This window comes from Triticum aestivum, chromosome 4A, assembly GCF_018294505.1.
Source record: "Triticum aestivum cultivar Chinese Spring chromosome 4A, IWGSC CS RefSeq v2.1, whole genome shotgun sequence".
NCBI lineage: Eukaryota > Viridiplantae > Streptophyta > Magnoliopsida > Poales > Poaceae > Triticum > Triticum aestivum.
Genome location: NC_057803.1, coordinates 733,965,450 through 733,979,512, shown reverse-complemented (window position 1 = coordinate 733,979,512; position 14,063 = coordinate 733,965,450). Strand labels below are relative to the sequence as shown.

At 48.7% G+C, this 14,063-nt stretch overlaps 3 long non-coding RNA genes and 1 pseudogene across 5 annotated transcripts; 2 read left to right on the top strand and 2 right to left on the bottom strand.

Annotated features, from left to right (window-relative positions):
• Window positions 1-1,459: 1,459 nt before the first annotated feature.
• LOC123084440 (receptor-like protein 52) overlaps window positions 1,460-14,063 on the top strand; it is a 25,683-nt pseudogene continuing 13,079 nt past the window's right edge.
• On the bottom strand, window positions 3,996-6,501 carry LOC123088431 (uncharacterized). Of its 3 annotated transcripts, XR_006441898.1 has the most exons (5): window positions 6,188-6,501; window positions 5,897-5,986; window positions 5,590-5,720; window positions 4,818-4,976; window positions 3,996-4,729 (listed from the first exon to the last, which is right to left on the bottom strand). It is a non-coding gene; the product is annotated as an uncharacterized lncRNA (long non-coding RNA). The 3 variants fall into 3 exon arrangements; XR_006441896.1 differs by having other exon boundaries at window positions 5,897-6,499; XR_006441897.1 differs by lacking the exon at window positions 5,897-5,986 and having other exon boundaries at window positions 6,188-6,498.
• LOC123088436 (uncharacterized) lies at window positions 9,487-10,659 on the top strand. The gene is made up of 4 exons (XR_006441903.1): window positions 9,487-9,621; window positions 9,713-9,922; window positions 10,121-10,386; window positions 10,645-10,659. It is a non-coding gene; the product is annotated as an uncharacterized lncRNA (long non-coding RNA).
• Window positions 10,058-12,969, bottom strand: LOC123088435 (uncharacterized). The gene is made up of 5 exons (XR_006441902.1): window positions 12,574-12,969; window positions 11,688-12,440; window positions 10,955-11,579; window positions 10,668-10,872; window positions 10,058-10,294 (listed from the first exon to the last, which is right to left on the bottom strand). It is a non-coding gene; the product is annotated as an uncharacterized lncRNA (long non-coding RNA).

Here is a 14,063-nt window from a genome sequence, read left to right as displayed (position 1 = left end):
CGATTGAGGTCCTGCCACTCCACCACGGCGACCAACCTCATTCTATCTCTGCCCCGCACTCCCTCTCAGCCCTCTTCTCCGCAACCACGGCGACCCGTGTCTTCTCCATCGCACCTCTTCTGTGGAAGTGAAGGTATATCTCCACCGCCCATGTTTTTTATTTGGTTAATTTGTCACATAATAAATCCATTTAAGATGATACTAGGTTAAGGTGATGTCTTGTGATTTTCCTATGATTTTGATGTCATATTTGCTATATTTGATGTGATGTAAATGTTAGGATGTATTGTAGGCTCTAATGGGTAAAGTTGTCTTTTTTTGGTAATGAATATAGATGGCTTACTCAAAGGTACTTCATGTTCATCACGGAGGGTGTGTGACCTCCCCAAGTAGTGGTGTAGAGTTTGTAGACATGACGACGCAAGTTGTGTTCTTCCCGCGTAGTACTAGTTTCAATCAGGTTACTGCGGAGCTGAGAGAGGTGTTGGGTTGGACCGACATTGGCGATGATGTTCTTATAGAAGGAACACACAATGTTGGGTGTACCCTTCGGTCGTTTACTCAGATGATACCTATCCGTGGCATAGACGAGTGGGATTTATACAAGGAGCTTGTTGAAGGGTCCCAAATAAGATCTCTAATGGTCGTTGTCGTCATGGTCACCGGTGTTGTGAGGCCTCAACTTCTCATCGATCTGAACGAGTGCCTGTCGGTTATTGAAAGATGCAATGATGGTGGTTTGGTGGACGCACGGCCGAAGGAGGGGAGGCGGCGGATCGGTGGGAGAGATCGGAACCAGACATGGCAGCGGGTAGGGTTTAGGGTTTGGGTGGGCAGCGAACGGCTGAAGAAGAAAAAAGCGGCTAGCGGCGGGTGAGCACGAGTAGGCAGGGACGATCGCGAGGGAAAGGAGGGAGCGGAAGCAGTGGGAGGGCTAGCGATGCGGGCGTGACTCGCGCGAGGGCAGCACGGCGGCGGCGATTGAATCAGCGACGCGGGCGTGCGAGAGAAACTAGCGGCGGCGGCTTAGGAAGCGACGGCGACGCAGCTAGGGCAGGGGATCGTAGAGGCTCTATACCATGTAGAATATTATGCAACTCACAATATATTGATCGGGTGCAATATACACATATATATAGATACATAGGGAAGCCACGTCCTCTACTGTATATGGAAGGAGGAGGACTTGTTGTATAAGAAATATACATGCTATATCTATATCTCAACACAACTGTTGAAGATGCCCTAATCAAGATTCCTTCAGGCGACCATTTGTCCACAAGTGTGAATGAACTGGTATACTATATCGTTACTGCGACCTTGACTAATGGTCCAGACTTTGGCACACGCCGACGACCGGCGGACCATGACCGACGACTGTTGGGTCTTGGTCCGCGAGCTCCTACCTTTTCACCTCACCGAAGATCAGTAGCTAGTAACAAACTACTGGGCAAAGATAATGGCGAGCAGCTATTCCTTCCACCTTCTACTACTGCTGGGCGTCCTCCTGCTGGCCGTGGGCGGCAAATCGAGCTCGCAACACACCTCCGGCGACCAAGCCACCCTTGTAGCTATCATGAAACAGTGGGGAAACCCGCGGCAGCTTGTGTCTTGGGACCCCGTCGCCAACGCCGACCATTGTTAGACCCAAAATGCTCGAGCTCGCCAGAGAGAGAGAGAGAGGAAGACGAAGATGTTTTGTGTTGCGTGACCCTTGCAGCTTTTCTGCTCTGTTCCTCTTCTTATTCAGCGATTACAAAGCTCCTAACTGAAAACGAAAAGCAAGGGCACGTCCGGGTCGTGAGCGCTGCCTCCCAGCGCTCCCCGCGCGTCGCCCGCGATGCGGCCGTGACCGTCTACTTCGTGACATCCCACGATCGGGTCAGAGCCGCGGAGAATCCTAACAAACTACGGCCGAGGCACAGCTCAGCTTATTTGCTAACTGAAAGAAAAACAACACTCTGTCGAAGACTGATAGAGAAACTACAGCTATGACTGACGAGACTGAATAAGTTCAGCAACTGTTAACTGACGACCATTGCAACTGGACCGGTGTGGTCTGCGGTGGTAGAGGCTCCGGGACTGTGACGGCAATATCCTTGCCGAAGCTCAACCTTACCGGCAAGGTACCGGAGTCTCTGTGCGACCTGCCGAGCCTCAGCCACCTCGACCTCTCGTACAACAACCTCACCGGCGAGTTCCCGGGCGCCCCGCTCTACGCCTGCTCCCAGCTCTGCTTCCTCGACCTCTCCAACAACGCCTTCCACGGGGTCCTTCCGCATGACATCAGTCGCCTGTTGCCAGCGATGGAGCGCCTCAACCTGTCGAGTAATCAGTTCCACGGCACCATGCCGGCGGTGGTGGCGGGGCTGCCGGCGCTGAAGTCGCTAATTCTTGACATCAACCAGTTCACCGGAGCGTACCCTGCTATTGAGATAAGCCAAAATAGGCGGCGATGTCGCGACTGCTATAAAGCTCTATGACTGGCCCATGGAGCTGCCCACAAGAACAATATCGAGCACCCACCATGAATGCACTCCTCGGCGTATTTATGAGCCCAGCTCCCGAGTCACCCCCACTCCCCAAAAGTACATTTATTGTTAGCGAACGTGTGTTTATGTATTCTGTATGTGCCTAGATTCTAGCCTAGCGTTGAGTGTGTCAGTTGAGCTACGCCACATGATCAATACAAGGAAGGTTGAACGCCCTCTCTCTTTGCTTACTCACTCTCGCTCCAATATTTATGAGCTCCCAACCAACTTCCCGCGATCTAGCCACCCTCCTAGGCCTTCTTTGGATCACAGGATTAGAAAACAAAGGAATTCAAAAAACACAGGAATTTGACGGGATTGTAGGTGCAAAACAGAGGATTACAAAATAGAGGAAAACTACAAGAATGGTCTTTGGATGGAACACAGGAAAAGTGCCTCGATCCTACGCGAATCAGTGTAAAAAAGAGGTTATAGTGGATGTTGAAATTCCTATAGGATTGAGGGGTAGGAATGCATCCATAGGAATTTTGGAGGTGTGGTTCCTTTGATCCAAAGGGCTTCTTTAGGAAAAAATCCAATGGATTAGAATCCTCCAATATTCCTATGAAAATTCTTCAATCCAAAGAGGCCCCTAGCTTTCAAGCAAGAGTGGGGAAATCCCCGAGACTAGCCATAACGGAAAGTAATTTAGAGTAGTAACATGCATATGTTATTAGAGCTCTTTTATGGTACCTGCAATGAATATGAGCCGTCTATTCTCGAATTCAAAGGGTGGTGGTCGATCTATACTACTCATCTGGGCGACTACCATCGCCAGCAGTACCGGTGACACCAGACGCTCCGCGTGCAGCAGTATACTTGTTGTGGGGGTAATTTAGGGAGAGAGAAACTAGCCGGCTCTCGACCAAGCGAACCTGTTCGTTCGCTTCCCTTTTCCTGCTGCCGCATGCATGCGCCTGCAGGGTAGGATTCCGGCAGCCGCCTGGTCGCGTACACACTGTCGGCCGTGCTTGTGGAACGAAGCTGCTACGCCACCGGTCGTGCTCGTCGACTGCGGCACACACTCATGGCCTAACTCGTCTTGACGAGGATTCCTCTTCCTCGCTTCCTCTGTGCCGGCGACCACCGTGGCATCTCGTCTTCGTCCGCATCTCCTTCCTTGGCCATGCTGGTGGACCAAGCACTTAGAGGTACGCTCCAGGTCATCCGCTCGCGGAGGGTGGTGGCGGGAGCGCGCTGGGAAAGAGGGACGCGCGGCGAGTTCGATGACAGTGGAACGGGCTAGTTGGCTACGTCGAGTTGGCGGCTGCGGCAGGTAGAGCAACGGCTGATGGCTCAACCAGGGCGAACAGAACGGCCGATTGCCGTTGGGCTAGCGTTATCTTAGAAAATGGGAAAATGACTAGCACTACCCTCACGGAATCAACGGTGGATGATTGCATATTGCTACCTCCCATCTTTAACAGTATAGGGTACCATAAAAAAAGTAACATATGTGTGATGTTAGTCATGCAACACTTCATTTATTAAGTTGTACCATGTGCATCGTCATCTGCCTTCTTTTTCTTCCGAATTTCATCTAATCACCGCGTACTCTGGTTTTGGAAAAGCAAGCAGAGTACTCTGTTTTTGGAAAAGCAAGCAGACTACTCTGTTTTTGGAATTCCAGCCCTCTTGTTACTCTCTGCTATATTTTTTTTCTTTTCAAAAAGGAGGTTAAAACCCCCGGCCTCTGCATCAATGCGATGCATACAACCATTTTTATTAATTATTCAGCAGAGTACAAAACGAAGGCAATCATGGCCGAACCATTACAAGATATGAAATTAACACATACGACTAAGTCGACTTCTTCCATAGCAGCGCCTTCAAGAAGGTATACACTCATCGCTGCTGAGCCCGACCAATAATGGTCAAGACAAGAATTTTCACCCCGGACATGAAGCGGTGTTCCAATCAGCATCTTGATGACAGATCATTCAATAGTCGCCTTCGTCAGTCCTCCACATCAGTGCCAAACGACACTAGCAGATTGGTGGGATGCCTTCCCACCTTAAACCACCGTCACGGCCGTCGGCTGGACGCCCATGTCTCGTTGCGGAACTGGCCACTGCTACTCCACAACGGCGCCAGTCACACTGCAACATGCTCCATACCGTCAGAGCCGCTGCTCCGGAGCTAGAGGTCAAGGTCTTCAGACTCTAGGGTCTGTCCTCCTCGTCCATGGAGTCAGGCACCTGCTAATACAAATCGAAAAAACAAATCCATTAAGAGGGGATCAGGGAGACAAAGAAGGAAGAAGAGGATGTGGATCGAGGGAACCACCTAGATTTCTCTCTGGGTGGCGAAGCAGCAGCTCGCTTTGCCGGGGAGGTGGCGTCACACTTGAGTAGACCAGTGGCAGCGACCAAGGCACGTTCTTCCATCGAGCTCAAACATGTGCGGGGCGTCATGGTCGCCCTCGTCCATGGAGGGTTCCTGCTGCTGGAGCAAATAAGGTAGTATGAATTAAATATAACCAAAGTTGAACTAGCTAGCACACCAATACATTCAGGAAGGAATTGAAGCAGCCATATCACCAATACATTCAGGAATTGAAGCAAATCAGTTAAATTACGTACACAGAAAGTTGAGCTAGCTGGTGTCTTGTTAGATGAAACCAAGATTACATAGATGGGACTATCACTCACCACGCACGCATCGTACAGGAGCAAGTATGATTACGGTTACGAATCGGAACCAAAGTTGAACTGGCCTGGTACGTATAGTTCAACTAAGCTAGGCAAAATACTCCCTCCTCTGACAAGGGAATCAATCATCAAAGCAGTAAAGCAAACACGTCACTTGACAAGCAAGCAGTGAACCAATAAATCTCGTATGTATGGATGGGGAACGCCTAATGAGGATTGGATTACCATAATAGTGCAACTACACACCAGGCTGCTGCTTGTCGTTGATGACACTCAGGCGAGCCAGGGAGTAAAAGAATTACTCCCAAGCAGACCAAAATAGCAGGGCAGGGTGACCCATATCAGAGCAGCGATAAGGAGGGGATCAGAGAGACAAGGAAGGAGAGCATGTGGATCAAGGGAATCACCTCGGTTCGTCGCCGCAGCTCGCTTGGCCGGGAAGGTGGCACCACACCGATCAGCAACCAAGGCATGTTGTTGTATCGAGCTTGACCATGTGCAGGGCGTTGTCTGTCGTACATGGAGGGTTCCTGCTGCACTGCAGGAGCAAACAAGATACTATGAATTAGATGGAACTAGCTAGCATCATACATACAAGAAGGAAGGAATTGAAGCAGCGGAATCAGCCTAGCCTAGGCAAATTAATTAATTAAATTACACAGGAAGGAAGTTGAGCAAATAAGATTGAATTAACCAGCAGCTGCAGGTACATACAGTTCAATTAACCTAGGCAAAGTAGAGGCTCCTCCTCCTCCTCTGATGCGGCTGGGAATCCATCCACCAAGCAGTGAACCAAACACCTCACTTACAACCAAGCAGTGAACAAATCAAACGTACGTATGGACGGGGAACGCCTAATGATGATTTGACTGCCTGATTACAAGGCAGTGGCTTGGGTAATTCTGCCTAATCGCAGCCAGCATGCTAGTGAATCTGCTCATGCTCATGTTTGAATCGGAAAGGGGAGAAAGCAAACAAAAAAAAAACAGAAATTTTGAACCAGACCTTCCATTCCATGGCACTGGCAGGAGAAGGAGGATGCTCTCCTCGTCGTCCCGTCGCTGGCTGATGTGCCTCACCTAGAGAGAAGACAAGACAAGAGAAGGGTGGATCTGACGGCGGCCTGAGCTGCCGCTGGAGTGGGTGTGGATCGGCTGCTGGAGGTGGAGGGAGCGAGGGAGAGAAGGGTCGCCGGCGATGGACGAGGCCGGGGTTGGAGAAGGTCGGCGGCGGTTGGGTTGGATCGAGACAGCGGAGGAGGAAGATGATGCGGCTTGGTTGGTTGGGTCGGGGCTTTTAATATCTCTCTCTTCTCCTCTCCTCTCCTCTCTTCTTCCAATGTAAAATAAATGTACGGTGGCTGCGTTAAATTGTGACCAACCACACGCGAGGCCACGGATCCCTCCCCTAAATCAAATCTCGACCATCTACTTCTTTTATATCCAACGGATGAAATTGCTTCACTGATATACAACATAATTTTTCATGTCCCAAGCTCCTTCATTTTTTTCTATTATTGATATTTTTTGATGAAAAAGAAAACATGATTATTTCTGCCTCACATACTTCTCTCCTTGCAAAGACTAGTAGTCATGTGCATGAGATTGATGATTTCCATGAAACTTGTGTGTAGCCTCTCTACAATCAATTAAAATACCTTACAGCGCATGCCCGACTCCAAATGCCTCGACCGGTGAAGACAGATAGAGCAGCGACATGTGAGGACGACGCCGGCCACATCGAACCATTCTATCATCTCTCTCTCTCTCTCCCATCCACTTGTGGAGGGGTGCGCCAATGATCAATGTCGTCGGAGAGCACACGGATATTTAGCGCTACTCCTACCCCACACCCCACATCAATCTCACGATCGCGATGACTGTGGATCTCAATCCTAAACTTGAATCAAAGGTTTTCCACCTATGACGAGCTCGAGTCGACCAGGTCCTTAAAATTTCCTTCGTAAAGGACAACTGTTTGCCAAGTGTAATACTCCGCAAACTCGTCATTACCTGTGTTATGGATGTTTAGTTAGTTTGACCCCTCCATGGATCGCGCCTCTCCACCGTCACTCCTCTCCCGATCCAACGTCTATCCCACATCTCTCTCTCTTCTCTCCCAAACCCCTCTCTTCTCTTGATTCCCTCCCTCCTCCTATATTCAAGTGTCGGTTTTGGATCGCCCCGGCAGGATCCAACATCCTGAACGACCACAACTGCGCTATCCGCAATGGTGTCCGGATCCTTCTCCATGCCACCACCTCCTTGTTAGACTCTGCCTACTCCGTTGTCGCAGGCTGCTGCTTTTCCCTGTTTGCAACCAAAAACATGCACTGGCAGCCTAGCCACAGGCCCCCGTGCGGGGTCTCGCTCCGCTTTTTCTGCACAATGCCCGGTCATTGACCAAACACGACATATAGGGACGTTCTGCATGTCTCCGCCATGATCTCATGTGGACGTAGCTGAGATCTTAAATTTTCGGCATGAAAATCCTAATGTTGCAGTAAATTTCTCGAATATGGTAGGCGGGCCCCAAAAAAGCCGATGACCTAGCATGTGCCTTGGAATGGCCTCTGATGTCTGCAAAAAAGGTACCAAGGCAAAAGAGGCATTGGGGCCAGCACTCCCTTCACATACCAGACTCATCCCTCACTCTAGCTAGATCATTCATTGGAGATGCTCCCGTTTCCACATAGCCTCCGTGAATCCTTCTCCCAAACACCCGTGGATTTTTGCCACACCCTCAAGGGAGCGTATGATGACTCCACACCAGGTCCCTTGAATTCTGATGCAGTTAAAATACATCAAAACATGCACTGACAGCCTAACATTGCCCCCCTGTCAGGCCCTCACTCTTCTTTTGGTGCAAAGTCCCTGGTCATTTACCAAAGATCACACGTAGGTATTTTTAGCCCTTCTCCAGGCATGATTTCATGTGGACTCAACCCGATGGTAAATTGTGTTACTAAAACCCTAGGAATGCAGTAAATGCTCCTAATATGGCAAGAGGGCCCCGAAAAATCTGAGGACGTGACATGTGCCTTGGAATGGCCTCTATTGACCGCAAATAAGTTTCGAGGCCAACGGAGCATCGGCCCCTCCCTTCATAAACTAGACTGGTCCCCTCTGATACCTAGATCCTTCATCGGAGATGCTCCCACTTCCACAGATCCTCTATGAAAGCCTTCTATGAAACGATCTCAAATTTTAATGGAACCATCATGGAATGGATTCATGTCAAAGTCTTGGATTTGAATTCTGTGGGTGCATAAAAAAATGGAAATAAGAAGTCCCATATCATGGTGTGAGTTTAGCTAGCTCATTAGTTTTGCCAAAAAAGATGACAACCCCGGCCGAGACCAGAGAGGAGATGGGGTCAGACCATAGTTGGCAGCCCCGACCGAGCCTAGTTGTGGGATCAGCGTGTCGAAACTACACATGCAATTAGCTAGCTACATCAAGTCGTACGTTGTAGCAACTTCTTAACTGGCGTCTTTATGGTTCAACATCGCCGTGGGTCGTTGGTGTGGCCATGAACACCAATATCTATGGATACAGATTTTGGTCGGCCGGATATCCAACGTATATGACATTGTTAATATCCTATAGATATGGATTATATAGTACCTTTCTATATTATCCAAGGTTATCAGTTAGGATTATCAAATAAATTTAGCCACATGTTTATGCATGTCAAAAAGTAAAAAAACGTAGAAACTAAACAAACCAAGCAAGAAAAGAAACCAACTAAAAAAGAAAGAATATATAAGAAAAAATAAAGAAAAACTAAAATTAATGACATGACGATTGGCTATTGGCTGCTAGAAAGCACACAATCTGTGTGCTTCATTTCTATTGGTTGAGATAGATGTGGGCCGAAGAAATGGATTGATAATATGGCAGCATGCTTTTATAAGATTGGTTGTGAGGGAGAGGAGATGGATTGATGACATGGCAGACTCAATTCTCAAGAAACCAGTCGCATCATCATGGTCATACGTACGTCTCAATCTAGTAGCAGCATACAACCAGAGCATGGCGATGTAGTGGACGAGCTCGCTTGCTCCCGCTTCGTGCGCCAATAGAACAAGGACAACTGGGGACGTGCATTCAATGCGATCGTACAGGGCTGCAGGAACATACGTAACGCTCAGCAGTGGATACGCGAGTCCGTCATTTAACATGACGGAAGCAGGTGCATATGTACCAACAGTACATGATGCGATCGGCACGTAACTTTTGACGACGTTCCCATCCGTCACATAAAGCAAATATCGCACCGCGGGTCCACCCCCACCCCCCTGACGCATATAGGAGAGAAACAAAAAGAGATTCATCCCTTCGGCCGCCATACGAGGCAAAGCCGCAAAGCAGCTCGGAGCCATGGCGATGGCGGAGGCGGGAGGACGGATTCAAGTTTCTGTCAGATTCTGTTGATATGTACGTTTCATATCTCACGCTTTTGGTGTGTGCTGATTACTGCTGTGATTTGGCCGCCAACTTAGTACTCTGCTCCTTTCTTTGCCACAAGATTCCCCCTGCTGGATCTTGGCGGCGGCCAGTCCATAATCGATGCTGAAGCCAGCGGAACTCTGGTTTGTATAGCCGCGCAGTCCAGCATTGGTGATGCGGGCGACGCAGCCGATAGTACAATTCAATTTGAACAGCAGTTGCAAAAGATTGAGCTTGTCACAGCCCATCTCAGAGCAGTCAACCGGAAAGGGCGATCCTGGACGAAGAGGTATATACATGCATTTCTGTCTGTTTTCAGCCATCAATAATCTTTGATTTGTGGTAATAGGCTGGGCTACAAAACTGTACTGAATCATGCTAGTGGTCTAGTGGATGTTATAGTGCGGCGATGCGTCTCGTGTAATTATATTTACCTAAGCAAAACCCTTCTACTTATGTGATACTCATTCGTTTCTGAATTTCATAGGGTCCATGTTGGGCATGCATCTCTTGAACGGCCAACCTTTGCTGGCAGAATAAGTGTGTTGGAGAAAACAGTGAGATGTTATGCAGAGAAGAAGACTGATACTGTGGTAATTCCTCAAGTCGAAGACAACTTTGATTCACTAGGAGAAGCATATGACTATTACAATTTATATTCCTGAGAAATTGGATTTGGAGTTAGATACGGAAAAAGCAGATTGAACATTGAGAGAACAAAATGTATGCAGCAGATAGTCTGCAGCTGCTCAGGTAGTATTATTTTTGATTCACCGTTCACATAACAAACTGAGATGATGTATGAGAGTTATGCTTGTGGACACACACAAAAAAGGCTGGCACGTTGTTATTTCTTACTCCCTCCATTCGGAATTACTTGTCTCGGAAATGGATGTATCTAGACTAGATACATCCATTTCCGAGACAAGTAATTCCGAACGGAGGGAGTACAAAACATTTTGTAAATACAGCAAACCAGCTCATCTGAAAATCATTTTATTTATTATATAGATCGATAATTCGAGCGAATATACCTGCATATCGGTTGTCACAATCAGCTATTGTAATGCACTTTGTCAAGCCGCGGTTGACACAGCATCTACAGCGATCTCTGACCAAAGATACAATTTTGTCAGCAAAACAAAGCATGCCAGACTGCATCCTCTTGCGGAGCAGCGACATGCTGAGCGTGCACTTTGCATTCTACTGCTTCGACATCAAGCTGAATTCTTGGAGAACCTGCGCAATAAGGTCACAAGCCAAAGTTACAGTGCTGCAATACAAACCCAAGACAGACCGACAAATTATAAACGTCTCGTACCGGATCGCCCTCGCAAGCATGGCGAAGATGATTGGCGAAACTCGGCCTATCGAACAATGTGCGGACATGGGGTCCCCCAGCGAGCCTGACGGTGGCACCCTCGTATTGACATGCAAATCCGGTGTATGCTCGCACGCTGTCGCAGGTGCACTTGAAGATACTGGCTTGGATGAAGATGCCATTACATCACCATCAGTGTGTTGACTATCTTGTTCACGGATACCAAGTAATAGCACAGTGAATCTGGAGGTCGTACCTACTCCATCCGTTCCAAATTACTCGTCGTGGTTTTAGTTCACCCTCCGTTCCAAATTACTCGTCGTGGTTTTAGTTCTTGAACTAAAACCATGACGAGTAATTTGGAACGGAGGGAGTATAATTCAAGTCGGTGCTTACAGCACACACAACAATCTCGAGTTTTGGTGTGACCTGAACAAGTGTACGCTGCCACATAACGCATGACCGCCTTTACCGCTGCTGGCACATAACTCGGCATGCCCTGCTTCGTACTATACGCCATTGTGATCATTTGCCGAAGTGTTTTCTGTTCGAAGCACTGCACGCAAGGTAATACTGAGTGGATTGTATTGAAAATCCCAAGATCAATGTTGTCCGTCAAGAGAATCTGCACACAAAAAGATGGAAAACACAAAAGTTTTCAGTTCAACAACATACCCCAAAGAAAAGCAGTGAATTCAGAAGGACACTTCCAAACAAAATTCACTTGATGTACCTGGAAGAAAAGGTGGCATCCAGATAGATGAATCGTTGGTACATTGTTCTGAAAATCACTCTGCATTTTCAATTTTTCATGACCGCTACCATCAAATTTAGAATAGCATACTCACACCAATTGAATTGAGTTACGATTTCCGCATTAGTCACGACACCCCCGAAATCAATCATCATGAAGTCATGCTCTGTGCACAGTGCTAGCATGTAACCCATGACGAAAATCACAAGCGCAATCTGAAAACAACCCTTCTTGATCTTACTAGATTCCTCATAAATGTCTTTGCTGATGAAGGTAGTTCGATGCTGAGTTGTCCATCCCAATTGCCTGCTTTATGAACTTGAACGCCGAAGGAGCAATGTTTGTATCCCTGACACGAACATCTTGGTTGCCGCACGGGACCCCGAATATCTTATGGGAATCCTCCGCAGTAAAGAAAACATTCCTGTCATCATCAATAGCTATTACGCGAGGCCTAACCTTCACCTTCCTCATAACCCAGAGGCTCATTCGCAGGTCCAATTTGACGAGCACCGGCATCTTCAATATTCCACCCAACCCATCTCTGATACAGGCCATCTCTTATACTCATCAAACTTTTGCACAACCTCGACCACACGCTTCACTGATAGCCGAGACGTGATTGCCGGCTCAATCTCTGACAAACCACCACCGGCTGCCCAGCACAGCGGCTTTCTTGATTTTCGGACTGCCCCCCGCATGAAACTCTTGATTCTCACCCTCATCATCCATCTAAAAAGACACAAGAGACGAAAAGATAACTAAACTGCAGAGCTGACTGCTAAGTAGAGTACGTACTTCCTAAACAACTTGACCCGTAGATACTGATGCAGAGATTTTACACTGACGAGGTTGGAGTACGTACCAGCGATGACAGCCTGTGGACGCACCAGGGATGGAGGAGCTCTGTTTTGAGCCCTATCTGCTGGAACGCGAGCTCACTTGAGTGCCTACATAATAATCCAGATCGCTACTGTCACCTAATCCAGCACACGCATGACAACATCGACCACAACCAGCACAAGAATGGCCACCCGGATCACGAGACTAGAGACGGATAACACCAGATTTATGGAAGCATCGACAGCAATAGTTCCCTGGCGCACTGCAACTAGCGGCGGCGATCATGAATCTTGTGGCAGCGCTCCCGGAAGATGCGAACTGGGTCGCCTCGGGCGCTCCATTGTGCTGCCCCTGCCATGCGTGTGCCGGCTGCGGACCTTGAGCTCCCACACAGCTTGGCCGCCTTGCTCCACGGCTGACTCGATTTGCGCCGGCGGGGCTGATGGTGGAGGATGAGATGCGAGGTGGTCAGAGTAGGCTTGCCGTTAAATGCGGTTGGTGGGCTGCCCCCATCCCGTCTCACGCCGGCATCGCGCCTTTGCACTTCCGTCTCCGCTCATCGTAACAGCTTTAGGCGCTTCTGTCCAGCATACGCATTAAATGCTCGCTGTACACACCCTGAAATACTGTGTTTGTTCCGCATCCGCAAAGATTGGACGCCTCGCGATACCGTGTGCAGGCGAGCTCGTCCACGCCAGTGAAATTCCACATACAACCATGTCTTTTTTTACATCATCATGTCACTAATTTGGATAAGTGCATATATATACTCCTGGTCGTTGTAATAGATACATTATGGTGTGCATATAATAGAGTTTTTTTTTCCGCTTTAAATTTTTTTCTGACACTCTAATTAGTGTAATTTTTCTTTTAAAACGAAACCGCCACCACTCTTTGGACACCGCCCTAATTTCTCCTCTTGCCGATGCCATCTCTTTCTCGTGGCTGCTATTGCCCGCCTCCCGCACAATCAGCTCGCCAGCGTCCGCGATTGCCCGATCTGCTTCCGACATCACCTTGCACCATCATTTCTATCTCCTTGCACAATCACCACACATCGGCTACCGACCCTTCTCTTTGCCCACAAGCTCTGTCCTACTGCCAGGTCGCCGCCGCTTGGTTGCGCCCGCCCGCCACGATAGCTCCTGCCCGTCCACCTTCCCCATCAGCCCACCGGCCTCCACCAACTCCCGTGCAACCGCCCACACGAGAACGTCAGCCTCACGCGATGCTCGTTCGTCAGCCTCACGCGTGCCCTCCCATCACGTCCATGCTTCGACCTCCCATGTCACCCCTATGTCGATATATCGAGGCGGCTGCCACTGTGCCTCCGTCCCATCCACTGGTATCTCGCCGTTCGGCATTTTCACTCCATCCACCAGCATCCCGTTGTCCCCATCTACCGGCTTCATGTGAGTGTCGTTGCACCCAACTCTTGTCTACGGGATGGTCCGGTTTGTAAAAAGTCTGCGCGACAATATTTTTGAAGACACGCCACAACCTCACTAGAGG